This window comes from Delphinus delphis, chromosome 9 (genome assembly GCF_949987515.2).
Source record: "Delphinus delphis chromosome 9, mDelDel1.2, whole genome shotgun sequence".
Classification (NCBI taxonomy): Eukaryota; Metazoa; Chordata; class Mammalia; order Artiodactyla; family Delphinidae; genus Delphinus; species Delphinus delphis.
Genome location: NC_082691.1, coordinates 78,177,422 through 78,194,511, shown reverse-complemented (window position 1 = coordinate 78,194,511; position 17,090 = coordinate 78,177,422). Strand labels below are relative to the sequence as shown.

At 38.9% G+C, this 17,090-nt stretch overlaps 1 protein-coding gene across 3 annotated transcripts in view; it reads right to left on the bottom strand.

The window, feature by feature from the left end:
• The window catches only part of CPED1 (cadherin like and PC-esterase domain containing 1), a 300,032-nt gene that overhangs the window by 208,010 nt on the left and 74,932 nt on the right, over positions 1–17,090 (bottom strand). The gene's annotated exons all lie outside the window — the stretch shown is intronic.

Below are 17,090 nucleotides of genomic sequence, written 5' to 3'. Positions count from 1 at the left end.
CTGCAATGATCAAGCAGCATGAAAGATTGTTTTATTACTTTATGGCAACTTAATTTTGCTTTGATGTTTTTCTACATGAATTTTCCAGGGGAAAAGAAAAGGAAAAGAAAAAATACTTGGCTACTTCAGCAAGCCCAAAGATGAATAATTTGGTATAAATTAATGAGCATCATTAATAACAATTTGAAACACCACCTCCCACAAACATTAGTACCTAGAGTGCAACAAATATGATAATAGAATAGCTGTCTAAGCCCACTCACTGCAAAAATAAGTTAATCACTTTATTAATATTAAACTTTTTCTCAGGAACATTTTCTGGAGTAAACCATGAAATGTTATTGATATCATTTACATCAGAATAATAAATGACTTACTAGAAATTTGTAACAGTGATTCCAAATTCTTTTTTAAGTATATTCAAGTCAATCTCAATTTAAATGTAAGACACAAACACTGTGACTCATTGAGCCTATTTTAAGTGAAAACACGCATGAACATAGCTCTTCTTTAATGGCACCTTCACGGACCAACTCTGTTTTCAATTTTCACCCTATATTTTTTGTATAATAAACGGTACATGGTATCACCTTCAATTTCCTTCTCTACTTCTATAGTATTTACAAATAAACGTATTATATGTGAACCAGTACATATTTAAAATAACAATATTTTCATAATATCTGACTCCAAGAGTGAGACAAATATAGAACATTCAGAGACTAGAGACAATTGCCAAAATGAAATCTAATGAGGGCCAGAGATCCCAATGCCAGAAATAGGTCAAAAACATGGAAATATGTCAGAAAAGATTTTTGGTTATGACACAGAGCAAACATGTTCCTACGGAACCATTTTGTCCTCAGGTTCTTTCCCTTCAATTGACCAGTGATATGACTGGAGTCTGCGGATGTCAGTTTCAGCTGAGCGACACAGGAATCTACTCCTCATAGACGAGGGCACCAAGGGCAAGTCAGAAGCCAAGCACAGCCTGACAAGAGTTTCTGAATTGGTGCTTCAGTTTCACCTTGAGCTGGGTAAGCCCATCAGTAGCCAGGTACGTTTGGCCTATTTTGTATCTTGTAAATGACTAAAGAATTAACCAACTAACTGAGCCAAGGGAGGGAAGGGTCTTCATATCTGAAGTGTTAAATAACTGTTGGTCTTTAAAGATGTTAATAAGGTGATTAAAATCTTGAATTTTTCCCCCCTAGACTCTCTACTCTGGGTAGAATTTAGGCCGGGACATTAAATTCAAATAAATATTTTCTATAAGAATATTCTTCATATTTTCTTCATACATCTCGCATCTTTTGTACTGCCAAGTTACTTTTAGCATATGTGTTCATATGTGTATACATATGCATATATATAAATTACCTAATTTATATATAATTTATTTAATATATTATATAAACATATTTATATTACATACATATATTATTTTCCAGAGAGTTAACACACTCTAACTCAAGCTACAGAGTTTTTTGTTTTGGGGGGTTTTTTAAATTTTATTTTATTTATTTTTTATACAGCAAGCTCTTATTAGTTATCCATTTTATACATATTAGTGTAAATATGTCAATCCCAATCTTCCAATTCATCACACCACCACCCCTTGACATCAGCATTTTACCTCAGTTAACACCACTTGTTTGCATGTCCTTGCAATCCCAGACTGCACTTCCGGGTCTAAGCTGCTACTTAGCTGCCTTAAAATAGGTGGGTGGTGGATAATGTCATTCATATCTTGCTATTTCTTACAAAACACACTAAACGTCTTAGGGAAGATAATTCTCTGGTATCCAATAATATCTCAGTCATTTTCAATAAATTAGGGATGTGCAGTCATTGCTTTAAAAAATTCTGTGAGCTGCGGCCTCACTCAGGGGTTCAAAGTCATGAGTTAACAATCAAGCTCTCTGCTAGAGTTTGACTCTGTAGACCCAGCCGATGGAAGCTGAATCAAAAGCCTGGATTGTAAGTAGTGGAAAAAAATCAAGCTAGTTTTAAGTCAAAAGGGGAAAAGGCTAAGTAACAGTGAAAAATTATCAAAGTAGAGGTTTTCTGCTCCTTTGGTCCTCTTTTCCTCTCTAAGAAAGAATGATACATGCTTATATGGGAACCAAATCTTTGCAATGTTGTTTGAAGTATGGGAAAAAATAAATTTATTTTTAAATCTATATAAATGAGTTAGAGAGGAAAGTGGACAAAGAGACCATTGAGGAGAGCGGATGTGCAGGATGGTGTTTTGGTGAGCTGGGGGGGTTGCCTAGGGGAAAAAGAGGGTTGTAAAAGTAGAATTTAGCGGAAATTTCATTGTGTGTTGAATAAGGCTAATTGCCCCTTGGCTGCCATATTGTCCCCAACTCTACTCTCAAAAACAAAGAAACAAAAAAACTATTAAAAAATTTAAACTACTCCTCAAGGCTTATTTACCAGTAAGTCATGCTGTTATTGGAGGGGGCGTTTTAATTAATTTGTTTGCTTAACACAACCTAATGCTCAGCATTCTCTCGGAGGGGCCTTTTTGTGTGTGTGGTACGCGGGCGTCTCACTGCTGTGGCCTCTCCCGCTGCGGAGCACAGGCTCCGGACGCGCAGGCTCAGCGGCCATGGCTCACGGGCCCAGCCACTCCGCGGCATGTGGGATCTTCCCGGACCGGGGCACGAACCGGTGTCCCCTGCATCGGCAGGCGGACTCTCAACCACTGCGCCACCAGGGAAGCCCTCGGAGAGGCCATTTTTGCCTAAGCTCCCTGCCACACCTGGCTCAATCCCCTGGGGCCAAGGTCAGGTCCCTTGGGCCACTTGGCTGCGGGGGCGTATAGCTATGAGGAAGAGGCAGGGCGAGGGTGGGTGATACAGACACAGGCAGGTGAGCAAAATCTGATTTAGAGAAAAGTACATTAAGTTTCTATTAGAAGGGCTGTGCATTCAATTTCATGGATCTAGAGTGAAAAGTGACAACGGTTCATGGCCGCCATTATCCACGGAATGATTTGCGATTCACGTTTTCAGCTCGCTGCCTCACAACTACTCACCTGGCCTCCAACTCACCACTACAGCCGATTTCTCTGAGAATGTTGCTCCTTACTCAGCATTTTCTTCGGTCCCCCAAATCTGGCTTTTATTTACCAAATCACTTAAACCATTCACAGAATCCATTAGTCCCAGGGGCTTGAGGTGACATTAGGGCACAACTGGAAATTTTCCAAATTGACATGAGTCAATTGGATTTTGGGTTGTTTTTCGGTTTTGCTTCCCTCATGATCTATATTCTACATAATTAAGGGCTTTTCACCCACGAGTGGCTTAAACCGTTGTTTCAGTGGCTTACAAACAGCAAAATACCCTATTAAAATCTGTCCAAAAGGTAAAATTTCTCTTAATTAAAAGCTCAGAGTACACCTGGCACATTGTTTTGCTCGTGGCACAGCCCGTGTAGATTTACCAATAAATCACGTAACTGGAAAATTTTAAATATCACTTTGCCGGTGGTATCTTTGCTTTTCGTAGTCCTCTTTGAATATAGTTTAAAGTTCGTTCTCTTAAATGACACAAGCTCTTCTAAAATTGGCTGCTGAATAACCTACACAGGCCTGAGAGAAGGAATCTAGAAACAGAAACATTACAAAATACTGAACCGAAAAGATAAATTAGGCATGATCAGTTCACTTAACCACGTAATCTTTCTCTTTTTCTTCTTAATTCTGTATTTAGATACAAAGTAAACATTCCCGCTTCTGCAATATTTGGAACACAAGAATATAAATAGCTATGGCTTTATATTTGAAGGATAAATGCAGTCCTATTTCCATATGCTCAACAGAAATATTTCAGGTCCAGTCGTGACATTGTTAGAACTCAATGATATTAAACACGACCATCCCAACCCCCTAAACTAAGAAAAGACAAGACACCTACTTTTTGTTGCTGTTCTTTGAAACCCTATGGTCAATGAATGATGACAAGAATGCTGTCTGGTTATTATTTACCAGTGTGATGGAGTTTTAGTGTGACACCAATCCGTGTCCAGCTAGGAGTTCACTATGTCTGGCTCTGATTGGAAGAACTGTGGGTAAAGCCTAATAGTAAGGAATCTGTCCTAGAGAAAAAAGAGTGGATGGAAGAGAAGTCCAAGGATAACAGGACAACATGAAAGAGAAGGGGAGCTTTTAGTATGTTGCTCCTATATTCCACAGGCCTTACTGCCACTCCAGGTTCTAGGTCAGAAGCTAAAACAATACTGAAAGAATGTTTTTTTAATGAGAGTGTAACATTACATACAATAGAAAAAAAATAACGTAAAGAAAGATTTTGACTATTGATTTTTTACTACTGAACCAATTTAGTGTTGACTTATTCAGGCTTCTGAGAATACCCGTAGACTTCCAGCCAATGGACAAGACAGTGACTGGTACATGGGACATGGCACCAACAGTTTCAGCAGCAGCCAGAGGAGAAGCAGGCACAGCATGAACCTCAGGATCCCTTACACTGGGCATGGGACAGCACACACAATGGCAGGTGCAGCAGCAGCCTCTGCCATGGGGCACTCCAGTGGCAGAACACCTTTGGTGGGTGTGACCAGCGGTTACATTGGCAGCAGATGACCACAGGGCACCAGAGCAGAAATGGAGAAAACAGTGGACACGGTATCGAGTATAAGACGATTGTGTTCATGAGCACATAAGGTACACCCTCTAAGACAAACGGGGCATTTGAGGCCATCACGATGATCAAGAATGCTAGTGGAATTTAATAGATGAGGGTTATAAAGCCCAGATCTCTGCCTTATATAGGATAAGGCTGATGTTTATTTGGAACGTATTGGTAAGGTGCAGAGTCCAGCGCCTGTTTGAATAGTGAGATATCCATTCTCATCGGCCAAGGCACATACCACAACAGCTGTTACTATGTTGAATATCGCTCTGTGCAAAACAATAAATTCTCCCCCACCCTATATCACTTTTGAATGTCTCACTGGACATTGAAGTGGATGAAAAGCCTGTTGCTAATTATTTGAACCTGGAGCGTGACTCCATTTTATATATAAACCCCAAGCATTTTACCCAGTTTTAACATACACTGAATTTTTCAGGAGTGTGATTTCCTAGTCAAGCAAGGGAACACTATACTTTGTTTTGCTTGTGACTGTCTCAAGAGTTGTTCACCAACAGCAATGTGACCCATGGAATCTTAGTTTCCTTATGATACAACTGCACCAATCTGAATTTGTACCTGTCACATTCATGGAGATTCCAAATAAAAGAGGGAGGATTTGACTATTTCATTACTCCTTATGCTGTCATTATGCCTAAACATTTACATATTAGATTACAAATTGTTACACTATAAAGTACTTGCCTTTTATTTGTCCTTTATATCAAAGTTAGGGCATTACATTAGGGCTTGTTGAAGTTATGTGTATAGGTAAGTTATAGATACTTCCTTCCAGATCCACCAGAGATTAATAAATAAATTTATCCAAAAAGAATGTGAGGTCTGATAGGAATGAATGAAAGGATTGCTTTAGGATGATCCAAAAGTGATTGGAAGCAGGATTTTGAGATGAAGAGGCCTGAAGATAGTGAGTGGAGGTGGAGGCAAAGAAATGTTTTTGTGACCATTTTAAGATCCTAGCTTTAAGTTGCATAGCACAGGGAGATCAGCTCAGTGCTTTGTGACCACCTAGAGGGGTGGGGTAGGGAGGATGGGAGGGAGACGCAAGAGGGAGGGGATATGGGGATATATGTATATGTGTAGCTGATTCACTTTGTTATACAGCAGAAACTAACACACCATTGTAAAGCAATTATACTCCAATAAAGACGTTAAAAAAAAAAAAAAAATCCTAGCTTTATTCCCAGGTTAGTGAATCCTGAAAAACATGGGTCTCACCAACTGGATAGGAGCAGTGGTTAGTACTTATCAACGAATATTTATGGAAATACTTACTGAAGCAACTAATATTTATGGAAATGCTTATTAAATACTTAATGTTCATGGGTTGCTGACTCTGTGTGAGGCATTGTTCCAAGTACTTTAAGTGCACGAACTCCTTCGATCCTCTTACCAACCCCAGGAGGCAGAGTCATTATTGTCCCTACACTGCAGACAGAAAACTGAAGCATGGAGAAGGTAAGAAACTTGCCCAAGGACAGTGGGCTATTAAGACATCAAGATGGGATCTACACATATGCAGCCGGGCTCAGTCTGCACTCGCCACTACCCAACAGCAGATGCGCCATCAGGTCAAGGCGATTACTTGTTCTGACAGAAATCATGTATCACCCACAAAACGTAATTTTGTTCTACTTACATTCATTAATTTCACATCCCCAGATTGGTGCTTTATAAACCCTTTTGGCAGCATAGCCAGTGAATTCTAAAAGCCCTCCCGAAAAGGTCAGAAGAGCAGCTTCCAAGAGCCAGGACTACTAATGCTTGGTCCTTCCACGTGGCCCAAAGTGGTCACTGTCGTTCCAGAGGCCCAGACCTCAGGCTGGTGGCTACGCCCACATCTGAGTTGCCCCGAACCCCAGGCATACGGCTGCGGTATGAGGTTTGTCACGTGAAATTTTCTACTTTGCCTAAAAATGGTTGTGGATGGTTTGAGGAGCTGAGCCTGAGTGGGCACATCAGATAAAAAGGTAACAGAAGAAAGGTAGAGAGGACCCTCAAGAAAGTGCCAGTGAGCACTGAGGACCTGAGCTTCTGACTCTCCCAGGGTAGGCAATCCCCATCTGTTACTGAGTTCCCTATTAAAAAACTAAAACAAACAAAAAAGACTAAAGCAAAACAATCTCCTGCCTGCAGCAAATTCACTTAATATCTCCTTATATGTAAATATTATGATAAATAAGAAATTATAAGAATTACTTTAGTTGATCAAATAATAATACTGATGATTAATAATAATAATAAATAGTAAACAAGTTCCCTTTCTCATTACGCCCAGGTATTAGGCTTTCTTAAATAGCTCCTTTCTTATTTTCTTGCATTATAAGGGACAGGCTTAAAATACAGTATAGTGGCTCAAGCCTGTTACAAGAGCATGGTACCTGAGATATGGATCTGCTCCTTTCCAGCTGCGTAGCTCAGACGTTCTTGGACTTCCATTCCTCTATCTAAAGAAGGCATATCAGTATCTGCCCCACAGATGGTTACAGAGGGTTAAAAGAGTAAGTAGATAAAGGGCTTGACACAGTGTCTGACACATGATAAGTAAAGAATTAATGTTACCACGTGTTATTATTTGAGGGTAATTTATCTATAATATAACCTTGTGGCATAAATCATGAAGCCCCAATCTATTTGTAAAACAAACACAAAATTACTACTAATCGTGTTTGATGACTCTCTATACTCAACCTCTAACTTTAGATAAATACTTGGGCATCAATATGCTTTCTTTCCATATCAGCATGCCTCCAAAAAGAAGAACAATATATATTGTTGTGACAGTTTTATGTCAATCTGAAAAACTGAACACCTCATTCAATTTTTCTCTCTGAATCAACTCATGGATATCTTGAGCAATATAGAAATGATACCTTAATATTACTTTTATAGATTTACAACACATATTCTTTTATAAAGCATTTGCATGACAACTCTGTGAGGAAAGAATGGTCACTCTAATTGTTCCTATCTTACAAGTCTAGAAAAGAGGCACAAATGGACCAAGTACTTTTCCCAGAGTCATGTCACTACACTTAGTAGCTGTGTGGAACTAGAATTCAGGTCTCCTCATACGGGGACCATAGGATTCCTGACTTCCGCCTTTACTAGGTTGAAGGTTAGAATTCTTCTGACCTCTGAGGCTAGGATTCTTACCAGTACTTATGAGCCCACCCAGAAATGGATGAGGCAAGAGAGTCCTTCAAAAGGCCTTCTCAGTTAACGTGGCTGAATTACCTACTTTTGTCTATTTAGGGGTAAGTTGACCCTTTGATAAGCTACACATTTTCTTGTGAAATGACTATCAACACTGGGATTGTAACTGCTGCTATGACTATGATATCATTTTTACCATTAGGTGGTGCTAAGAGAAGTTTAAAGAAAATCGTCCCCAAAGTTATCGGAGCAGTGAATCACAGGATTTGAATGGGGTTTACCATATAATAGAGTCTATGCGTCTCTCCCAGACAGAAGCACACCCAACCCATCATCAAAGAGTAAAGCATCTTCCAAAACAACTCCATTCATTCAGTTAATTATACTTCTGCCAAGATACGTATCCTTTCTAATCATAACTTCAACTACAGATGAAGGATTCTAAGATTCTATTTAGGGAAATGAATGTATTTCACTGTAGCTTGCTGCAAATCCCATTTTGGGTTTTTATCAATATATATTTCAACAGGATCTATCAGACTGGAAGACACTAAACGCCTATTAAAATGTATCAGTCCTAATAAATCATATTATTAATTATTATGGTTACAATGAGAACTTCAAGAGACTAGTCACAACAAGTATCATCTTCCCACGAATAAATGTGTTATGTAACATACACTTTATGAAGTTGTGTGCCTTAGGGCCAATGCATCACTTTAGTGGGTTTTCATTTCCTAATATCAATGATATCCTACAAATCAAAAGTCAGTTCCCAGCCCTGGAGTTCCATGAAAATGAATGAACAAGCCATGAGCACTGCAAACCTACTAACATTGTTTTTCTTTCATAACACTTGTAATTTTGTTGTTGTTGTTCAGTATCTACCTCTACCACCAGAAGGAGACTGGGTAAGAGATTTTCTTGAAGTTCAACATACTATATCCTCCAACGCCAAAATCTCTGTCTCTCTCTGTCTGTCTCTCTCTGTCTCTGTATATATATACAGAAATAAATGAATCAAAATCATAGAATCATAGAATAGTTCTCTTTTGCTTATTGAGTTTACTCACAAAACAAGGCAAGTATGTAAGTTTCAGGATGAATTTTCACCACTTCAGCAGCTAACTTCTAGAATTTGATTTCATTTTGTCCCCTTCTTAATCTAGCTCTTATAATCCCCAAATAAAGCAGCCCCTGATGGCTTAAAATAAAAAGGTTGGCCATTTCTGTAAGAGGTTTTTCATCTATTTTAAAGCAAGTTATGTTTTGGGGAGGCATCTTATCAAGATTTCAGATTCTCTGCTAGTATTTCTGTTGCAAATACAGTGGCTCAGGAAGAAGTGATATGGGGAAAATATCACAATCACTGCTTGGGCAATGTTTTTGTTGAGGAAAAGGCAAACAAATATGGTAGAGTTTATTTCAGAGGGCAACATACTGAGTCACGGAACGTATCTACACACAGCGAGGAATAAACTATTGATTAATAGATGCAGGCTGGGCAAACAGGGTAAACAAATCCATGAAGTACAAGTATAGTTCACTGAGGTTTTATTACGTAATGCAAAGGGAACTCAGTTTCGTTGTTTAAAGTTGTTCATGTTTTAACAAGTTGTTTTTGTGCCATTTAGACGCAGTGCTACTCTACTATGTTTAAAGTAAATGGGGACTTACTGGAAAGATTTGGACAACAAAAGTAAGTACCTCTCTTATCACCTCTTCCTCTATGGTCTGCTGAAAATCAGATTTAATCATCAGAATCACACACATTGTTGCAAGTGTGCTACGCAATCTTGCCCCTCACGTGTCCCAGTGTTTGGCACAAGATAACAAACTCCCGAAGTGAAATAAGTAAATATACCTACATGATGGCAGGAGGTACACAAGTCATGCACCGGAAATGTAAAGATTCACCAAACCAGTTCAAGTTTAAAAGGTCAGGGCCATTTAACCAAAGAGCAGAGGGATTAATAAGCTCCCTCAGCCAGCCGGTCTTTAGCACAACTTCCGAGATGTCAAGGAGCTGCCATTATGCTCCTTTCCATTACTGGAACATGGACGTGTTGTCCCTTTCACACTGTCCTGATGCCCAAAGTGCAAAGTGTAACGTCGTGAGCAACACCAGAGCAAGAAGCACCTTTGGGCCACTGAGCTCGATCTAGCTTCTCCCAAAGAAAAAGCAAGTCTCCCAAAGCTCCCACTGACCCTCATACCCCAGTGCTACCAGCCTCCACTGACCCTCCCTCCTGTCTTGCCAGTGGCCGGGCAGGAAGCACGTCACAGTATATATACCAGGCACGTCAACAAGTTTGCTTCTTAGTCTTAAGATATGCCAAATGGAAAGAAGCATTAAGTAGCTTACGACTAACAGGCTATAATAAGCAGCAAATATTTTTTCCCATTTTCAAGGAAATGAAGCAAGGCGATGCTATCGTTTTCTCAAAGTCTCCATTTGATTGTGTCTGTGATTAGTCCATTTAGAGATTTACGGCTCACAGGCAGTGATCAGTTTTCTGGATAGGCCAGACTCAGTAGACGATTGCTGCATTTGCATGATTCAATAGTTTCCATGAAATTCTGACTGGTCTGCAATGGTGTCTAAAATTGTTATCCATAAAATTATTATTTGGGGTTGAAGTATATCAAATGAAAAAAAGGGTATACTTGAGAGAGGAAAGTAGAGCAGAATGAATTAATTGCTCATATTAGCTAGCTCTGGAGAGCAGAGAAACGTCTGACAACATGTGAGAACTGGGGTTCATGGTAGAAAGTAACAAAGAGAAGGAAACATGAATATTCCCTTACTTTAAAATGAATCATTTAGGCAGAATGATTCATTCTGCCTAAAGAATGCCATGGGCTTTATCATAAACAATCAATAAATATTTATCAAAAACCTATAATAGGGCTTCCCTGGTGGCGCAGTGGTTGAGAGTCCGCCTGCCGATGCAGGGGACGCGGGTTCGTGCCCCGGTCCGGGAAGATCCCACATGCCGCGGAGTGGCTGGGCCCGTGAGCCATGGCCGCTGAGCCTGCGTGTCCGGAGCCTGTGCTCCGCAACGGGAGAGGCCACAACAGTGAGAGGCCCGCGTATCGCAAAAACAAACAAACAAACAAAAAAACCCTATAATAATAGACATCCATTGTTTTTATGTGTCCAGTATCTTTCTTCCTTTGGGGATCTGTTCTCCTCTCACCATATGGATCTGGTGGACTGCCAATCACAGTTCCCTGCCTCTTTCTTGGCTGTTATGGGCTGAATCCTCAAAATTCATGTTGAAGGCCTAACCGCCAGTACCTCAGAATGTGACTGTATTTGGAGAAAACATCTTTAAAGAGATGGTTAAGTTAAATAAGGTCATTAGGGTGAAGGCAGGAAAAAGAGCAGGCAGTAAGCCTGGTGTTGAAGGGACAGTGAAGGGCGGGACTTGGCTTGAGCAGAGAGTTAGGTTGGGGGACAACAGGAGACCAGGGAGAAATGTAGGGACCTCAGCCTGTGGCAGGCCGTGAATGCCACCCGGAGGAGTTTGGAGGGGTGACGTGGTTAAGAAAGCAGACTCCAGACGCATACTGACTATGTGAAGATACCATTTGTTAGATGTGTGATACTGAAAATTTTACTTAATTTCTCTATACTTGAGATAAATAGGAATAATAATGATATCTCCCTCATGGAGACATTGTGAGGACTAAATGAATTAATATACATATGTATATATGTAAGTATATAGTTTTAAAACAAAATATATTATTAACATATATTTTACATAGATATTGTATGAATAGGTAAAATATATACTAATATAAAATATATGTTATATATATATTGGGATTACTCCTTTTTATTTTTTTTATTTTTTATTTTGTTTTTGTTTTTGTTTTGTTTTGCGGTAGGCGGGCCTCCCACTGCTGTGGCCTCTCCCGTTGCAGAGCACAGGCTCCGGACGCGCAGGCTCAGCGGCCATGGCTTGCGGGCCCAGCCGCTCCGCGGCATGTGGGATCTTCCCGGAACCGGGGCACGACCCCGTGTCCCCTGCATTGGCAGGCGGACTCTCAACCACTGCGCCACCAGGGAAGCCCACTCCTCTTTATTTTTAACTCAACAATATAGTGTGAATATTTTTCTATGCCAATAAATGTAGCTCTCCATCACTTTTTTTAGAAGATTTTGTTGTTGTTGATGTGGACCATTTTTAAAGTCTTTATTTAATTTGTTACAATACTCCTTCTGTTTTATGTTTTGTTTTTTTGGCCTCAAGGCATGTGGGATCTTAGCTCCCTGACCAGGGACTGAACCCACACCCCTTGCATTGGAAGGCAAAGTCTTAACCAGTGGACCGTCAGGGAAGTCCCTCCATCACTTTTACCCCCACTTCCCATCACTTTTAATGTCTTCATAGTTTTCCACAGATAAACATGCCACGATTTGCTCACACTTGAATTGCATGGTACTCTAGTATGTAAAAATTGTTCATGAACAGGAAAAGTATGGAAAATTATGTAGTTTCACTAAATTTACATTTTTCTTGCTTTTTGCTTATCTGTATTTTCTATTCTTTTCATATTGAATGTGGCTCACTAGCATAATAAAAGGGAAAGGGAAAAGGAATTTAAAAATGCATGTTTGATCATTTTTAAAATCTGATTTCTATTTTCCTTCTCATGGGTGGCCAAAAAACTTAACAGGATACAGGAAAGAAAGAGAAGAACATTTCTATGACCTTTCATGCCTGAAAACAGAATCACGCTTGATAAACAGAATCTACCTCCACTGACCACTATTCATGCTCTCTAATGGCCAAATATGGCTGAGGGCCTTGGAGAAAGTAGCAGAATTAAGAGTACTGAAAGTGACATCTGAGATTCTAGGCTCAGAGGCATTGAAGGAGTGAAAAAGCCAGAAAGACAGTGATTATAAAGTGGTAAATTAGTTTAACGTCTCAAAGATGGATGTAGTTGTCTGTGATGCAAGTTACTAATCAGCAAGGCTACACAGGCGGGAGGTAGAAGGTGCAGAGAACGGAAGGTCATGGATTTGATGAGATCAAAGAGCTGTGATGATGAAAGGGTCATTGGTGTGGACATCAAAACTGATAAGAATGATAGCAGATCTGAAGTCTCCAGAAGAAGTTAACCAAGGTGATGATTTTCTTATTGAATATTCTGAACGACCAGGATGTTGCGAGATGGGAGTTAAGGAGGACTGGCAGAGAGACACCAACAAATCCCTCCCAATTCCAGAGATTAAGGTTTTAGTAGAACACCCAGCTTCATTGTTCTTAGGGATTAACAAAGTTACCACTTTGTGAGGAAAATGGAAGGTGGAGTTACCAAGGGTTTAGAGAAATGCAAACATGTGCGAAGAGGAAGGAGTGGAGAGAAGGAGGGGAATAAAGAGGTAGAAGAAGAAGGACCAGGCCACCAGATGGGATCTGAATCTTAGTGGTAACTGAATTCAACAGGGATGAGAAACATGAGGGAACTTTATGTTTCCAGCAATGCCACTCTGCTGAGGTATATCTGGGTGATGCCACGTCATACTGCCTTGTACTTTCCTATGTCTCCAACTCCTCTTCTCTTCTTGGAGTCCAAATGACTTATGTTAATAAGTCTATACATTTGATGACAAGCCAAATACTGAAAATGTGCGGGTTATTTGGTCTCTCAAGCTTCTGTATTTGTTACGAATTCTTTATGTCACATGCCAGGCTCTTGTTAACATTTGGGTGTGTGACTTCTGATCTAGTTAAAAATCTATCCCCAGCTCGAGTCAGAGCATCAGAAGGCTAGTTACCTGGGCCTCACTGTTTAGTCCGTAGACAAACTGCCCAATAGACTTGTTTTATTTCTGAAAGAGATGGAGGAAAAGATCACTCTGGCTATAGTCTCGATAATGGACTGGATGAACTGAGTGGGAATTTGAATGCGCTTCCAGAAATTCTACCAATTAGAAATTCATTGGGTTTGCAAGCTTCTTTTATAAAAATGCAAATACATCTAAGAGGCTTATGACTGGGGTGAGGGTGTAATTTAGTCTGAATTAGTTCCATCAACTTACTTGCTGCTATTACCTAGCTGAAGTCAGTCATACTAAAAAGATGAGAGTTTTACTTGCGGAAAGAATGTTTTGCACAAAGGATATAATCACGTGTGGGACCGAGGTGGAAGACTTTGGAAAGATATAAACATGAAGGAGCATTCAGAAGACACATAGAGGGGGTGTCAGCATTTGAGAGCACAGAGAAAAGCAAACTCTGGTCTTCTGTGAAAGTTTGCCTGATTGCCTCGTAGAGGTAAGTCCCTAGTTTCCTTTAACACTGGGAATCTCATTTCTCACATTCTTGTTTGAAGGAGTACATTCCTTACAGCAGAGGAGAGGAAAAAATGAAATCAATAAAAATCCTCAAATGGTATTAAGCATTGACAATTTCCATGTTGCTTTGTTTAAATTCAAGCTAGGCTATTTGCTTCCCTGACAATACTTCACTGATATCATATGATAAACAGAATTTTTTAGACCTAGAATTTTAAAAACAATCATCAGTTCCATGTGAGATAAAAGCTATTATTGGTCAATATTTTAAAATAAGTTCAATTATGTTATTTAAAGATATATTTTATATTTGGTAGTAAATATCTATAATTTTTTAAAGTCTACACTTGTTTCGATACAACAGAATGTGTAAATTCTATTTATCATTTTCCTTTTCCTTTTTTATGTTACTCACATTACTAAAAAGATGAGGCCAGAGATCCTATAATGTTCAAAATGCTATCTTTGAGTACGAGTCTGGGTACATTTCAAATTTCATGTAAAAGCCAGTGCTCAGAACTAAGATAAAACTACTGGAAAGAATGAGAAATAGCCAAAACTTTGGCACACTCCTAACCAGGGCTTCTTGGATATCATAAAGGAGAACAAAAACAACGACCCAAGGAAAACAGTTTCTGTGATGTTCTGTTTTGTACTTATATTTCAAATATAGGGGAAAAAAACTTTTTATCAAAAAAAAACAAACAATAAAAAGCAACAAAAACCATTAGCAGAAAGTTTGGGCCAATGAAAACATTTGATTTCAAACACCAAAGCATTAAATGGCAAGATAAAAATAAACCTTTGTGCTAGCCAGTAAAAATTCCATGGATTTGTGCCTTTCAATGTGAGTCCCAAGTTTAATGGCAGGTACACTCTGTGTGGTTGGGGAACGGAACAGACTGTCTTAGTCTGACACTCTGTCTTCAAACGCTCCCATATATATCTGGCCCAAACTCTGCTTGTCCTGCCACACTTGCAAGGTCCCACTCAGATTTATCAGGATGATCATCCCTCCATTCATAGCATCCTTGTCTCTACCTACTGCTCAAGATAAAGCCTGGGAGAGCGCGTCTCTGTATGGGAAAAAGGCACGGTGGAATCATGAAATCTCACCATTATCGATCACTGCCAAATGTCTTATTTTTATAGATAAAAAAACTGAAGCACAACCAGGCTTTAAATCTTGCTCTGAATTATACATTGTTTAAGCTTCAGAGCTAAAACCTGTCAGGTATTCTTCTCTGAAATGGTTAGGAGATACTTCTCCATGAATCTTTCACATTTTTGCATCGTTTGCAAACAGAGGCACTGACAATCTGTTCTGAACTATCTTTTCAAAGATATTTATGCAGCAGATAACCTTGAAAGATAGGGATGGTGTCTCACTCCAGAGCAAAGAGAAGTTCCTGTCCAGTATAACAAAAATAATGTCTCTCTCTGAGGCAAAGGGCAGGCATACTCACTGACCATTAGGAACATTCAAACTCCCTAAGGTCAGAGTTCTGCTCTGGAAATGCAAACCACTTAGTATACAAGTGTCACCTCCTAGCCCTCTTCACTTGCCCTGCGGGAGCTGGGATTCAGTGAACCAGTGTCAATGCTGATAATCTGTCTGCTGCTATTGCTACAAACAATAAAGTGATTTGTCTCTGACCCAGGAGTCTCCTGTCTTCTGCCAGCTCCCATGAAACTGTGGCAGGCAGACTTGTGAGCCTGGAAGTAGGTGAAATCTCAGACTCCTCACAGTTTTTGACAGAAACATAAAACTGTAGTGATAATCAGTCATATGTAGAGAGAAAATATTGAAAGGCCTGTTGATGGACTTTTCAAATCTAGGATCATCCAGTTACCATTTTGGAGGTACATAATACATATATATTGTAATATGCTTCAATCTTCAAATAAAATTATACACACACATAGACATACCTGTAGCTACACTTTATTTTTTAAATTAAATCTGTGAAATGGGTCTCACTCTACTCACTATATAGATTAAAAAACAAAAACAAAAACCAACAAACCCCAAATTTAACTCACACAGCTAATAGGCGGTGGAGCTAAAAATCTATGGTTTCAAAATTTGTGTTTTGCCTGTCTTTAAATGAAACACAGCTCAACACAGTATGGGCCACTTAGGCTTTAAATAAAATGGCTAAAGTATATAGTATTATGTTTAGTTTTACTATCTTTTTAATAACAGCTTACTTTTTAAAATAACTTTAGGTACCGGCATGATGCTATCTAATCTGTATTCAATATTAAATATTCAGCATTCACAACAAATAACGTGTTTTTTAATCTTGTGAATACTGATTTTATAGTGTATACTGTATATTCATAGCCAGAGTCTCTAACATAAGCTATTGTTTATAAAGCTTATATCAGAAAACAATGTTGTAGACATATTGCTTCAAAGCTACACATCTAAGAAAATTATCTTCAGCTACAGAAAGATAACATTACAGGAGAAATAATTCGATTAAAAAGGCTGTATATTCCATGAAATTACCTTGTTAGTCACAGAGATAAATAGAAAATTACAAACTAGGCAGAGTGGGGAAAGGACTACATGTGTCTGGAACTTACAGATGTTCTTGAGAAAAAAAAATGTTTAAAGGAAAAAGACAGAAAAAAAACTTTTTAACTTTATGGAAGCAAAATATAAACTCAGGTAAGAGTTGTTTGGGGAATTTTTTTAAACTGGTAATCCATTTCTGGCTACAAACAGATTTTCATTATTATGATTCTATTCTGCTAACTCCAGTGCTAATCAATCATTTTGAAATGTAAACAGCAAGAAAGAAAAACATACTTTAAAAGTATGTTAATTCTGGTCAAAACATAAACAAATGTTTTTCAAATTGCCTTAATTAAAGGATTTCTAGATACTTATTAATAATGCATTAATGGGAATATTTTACTTGCTT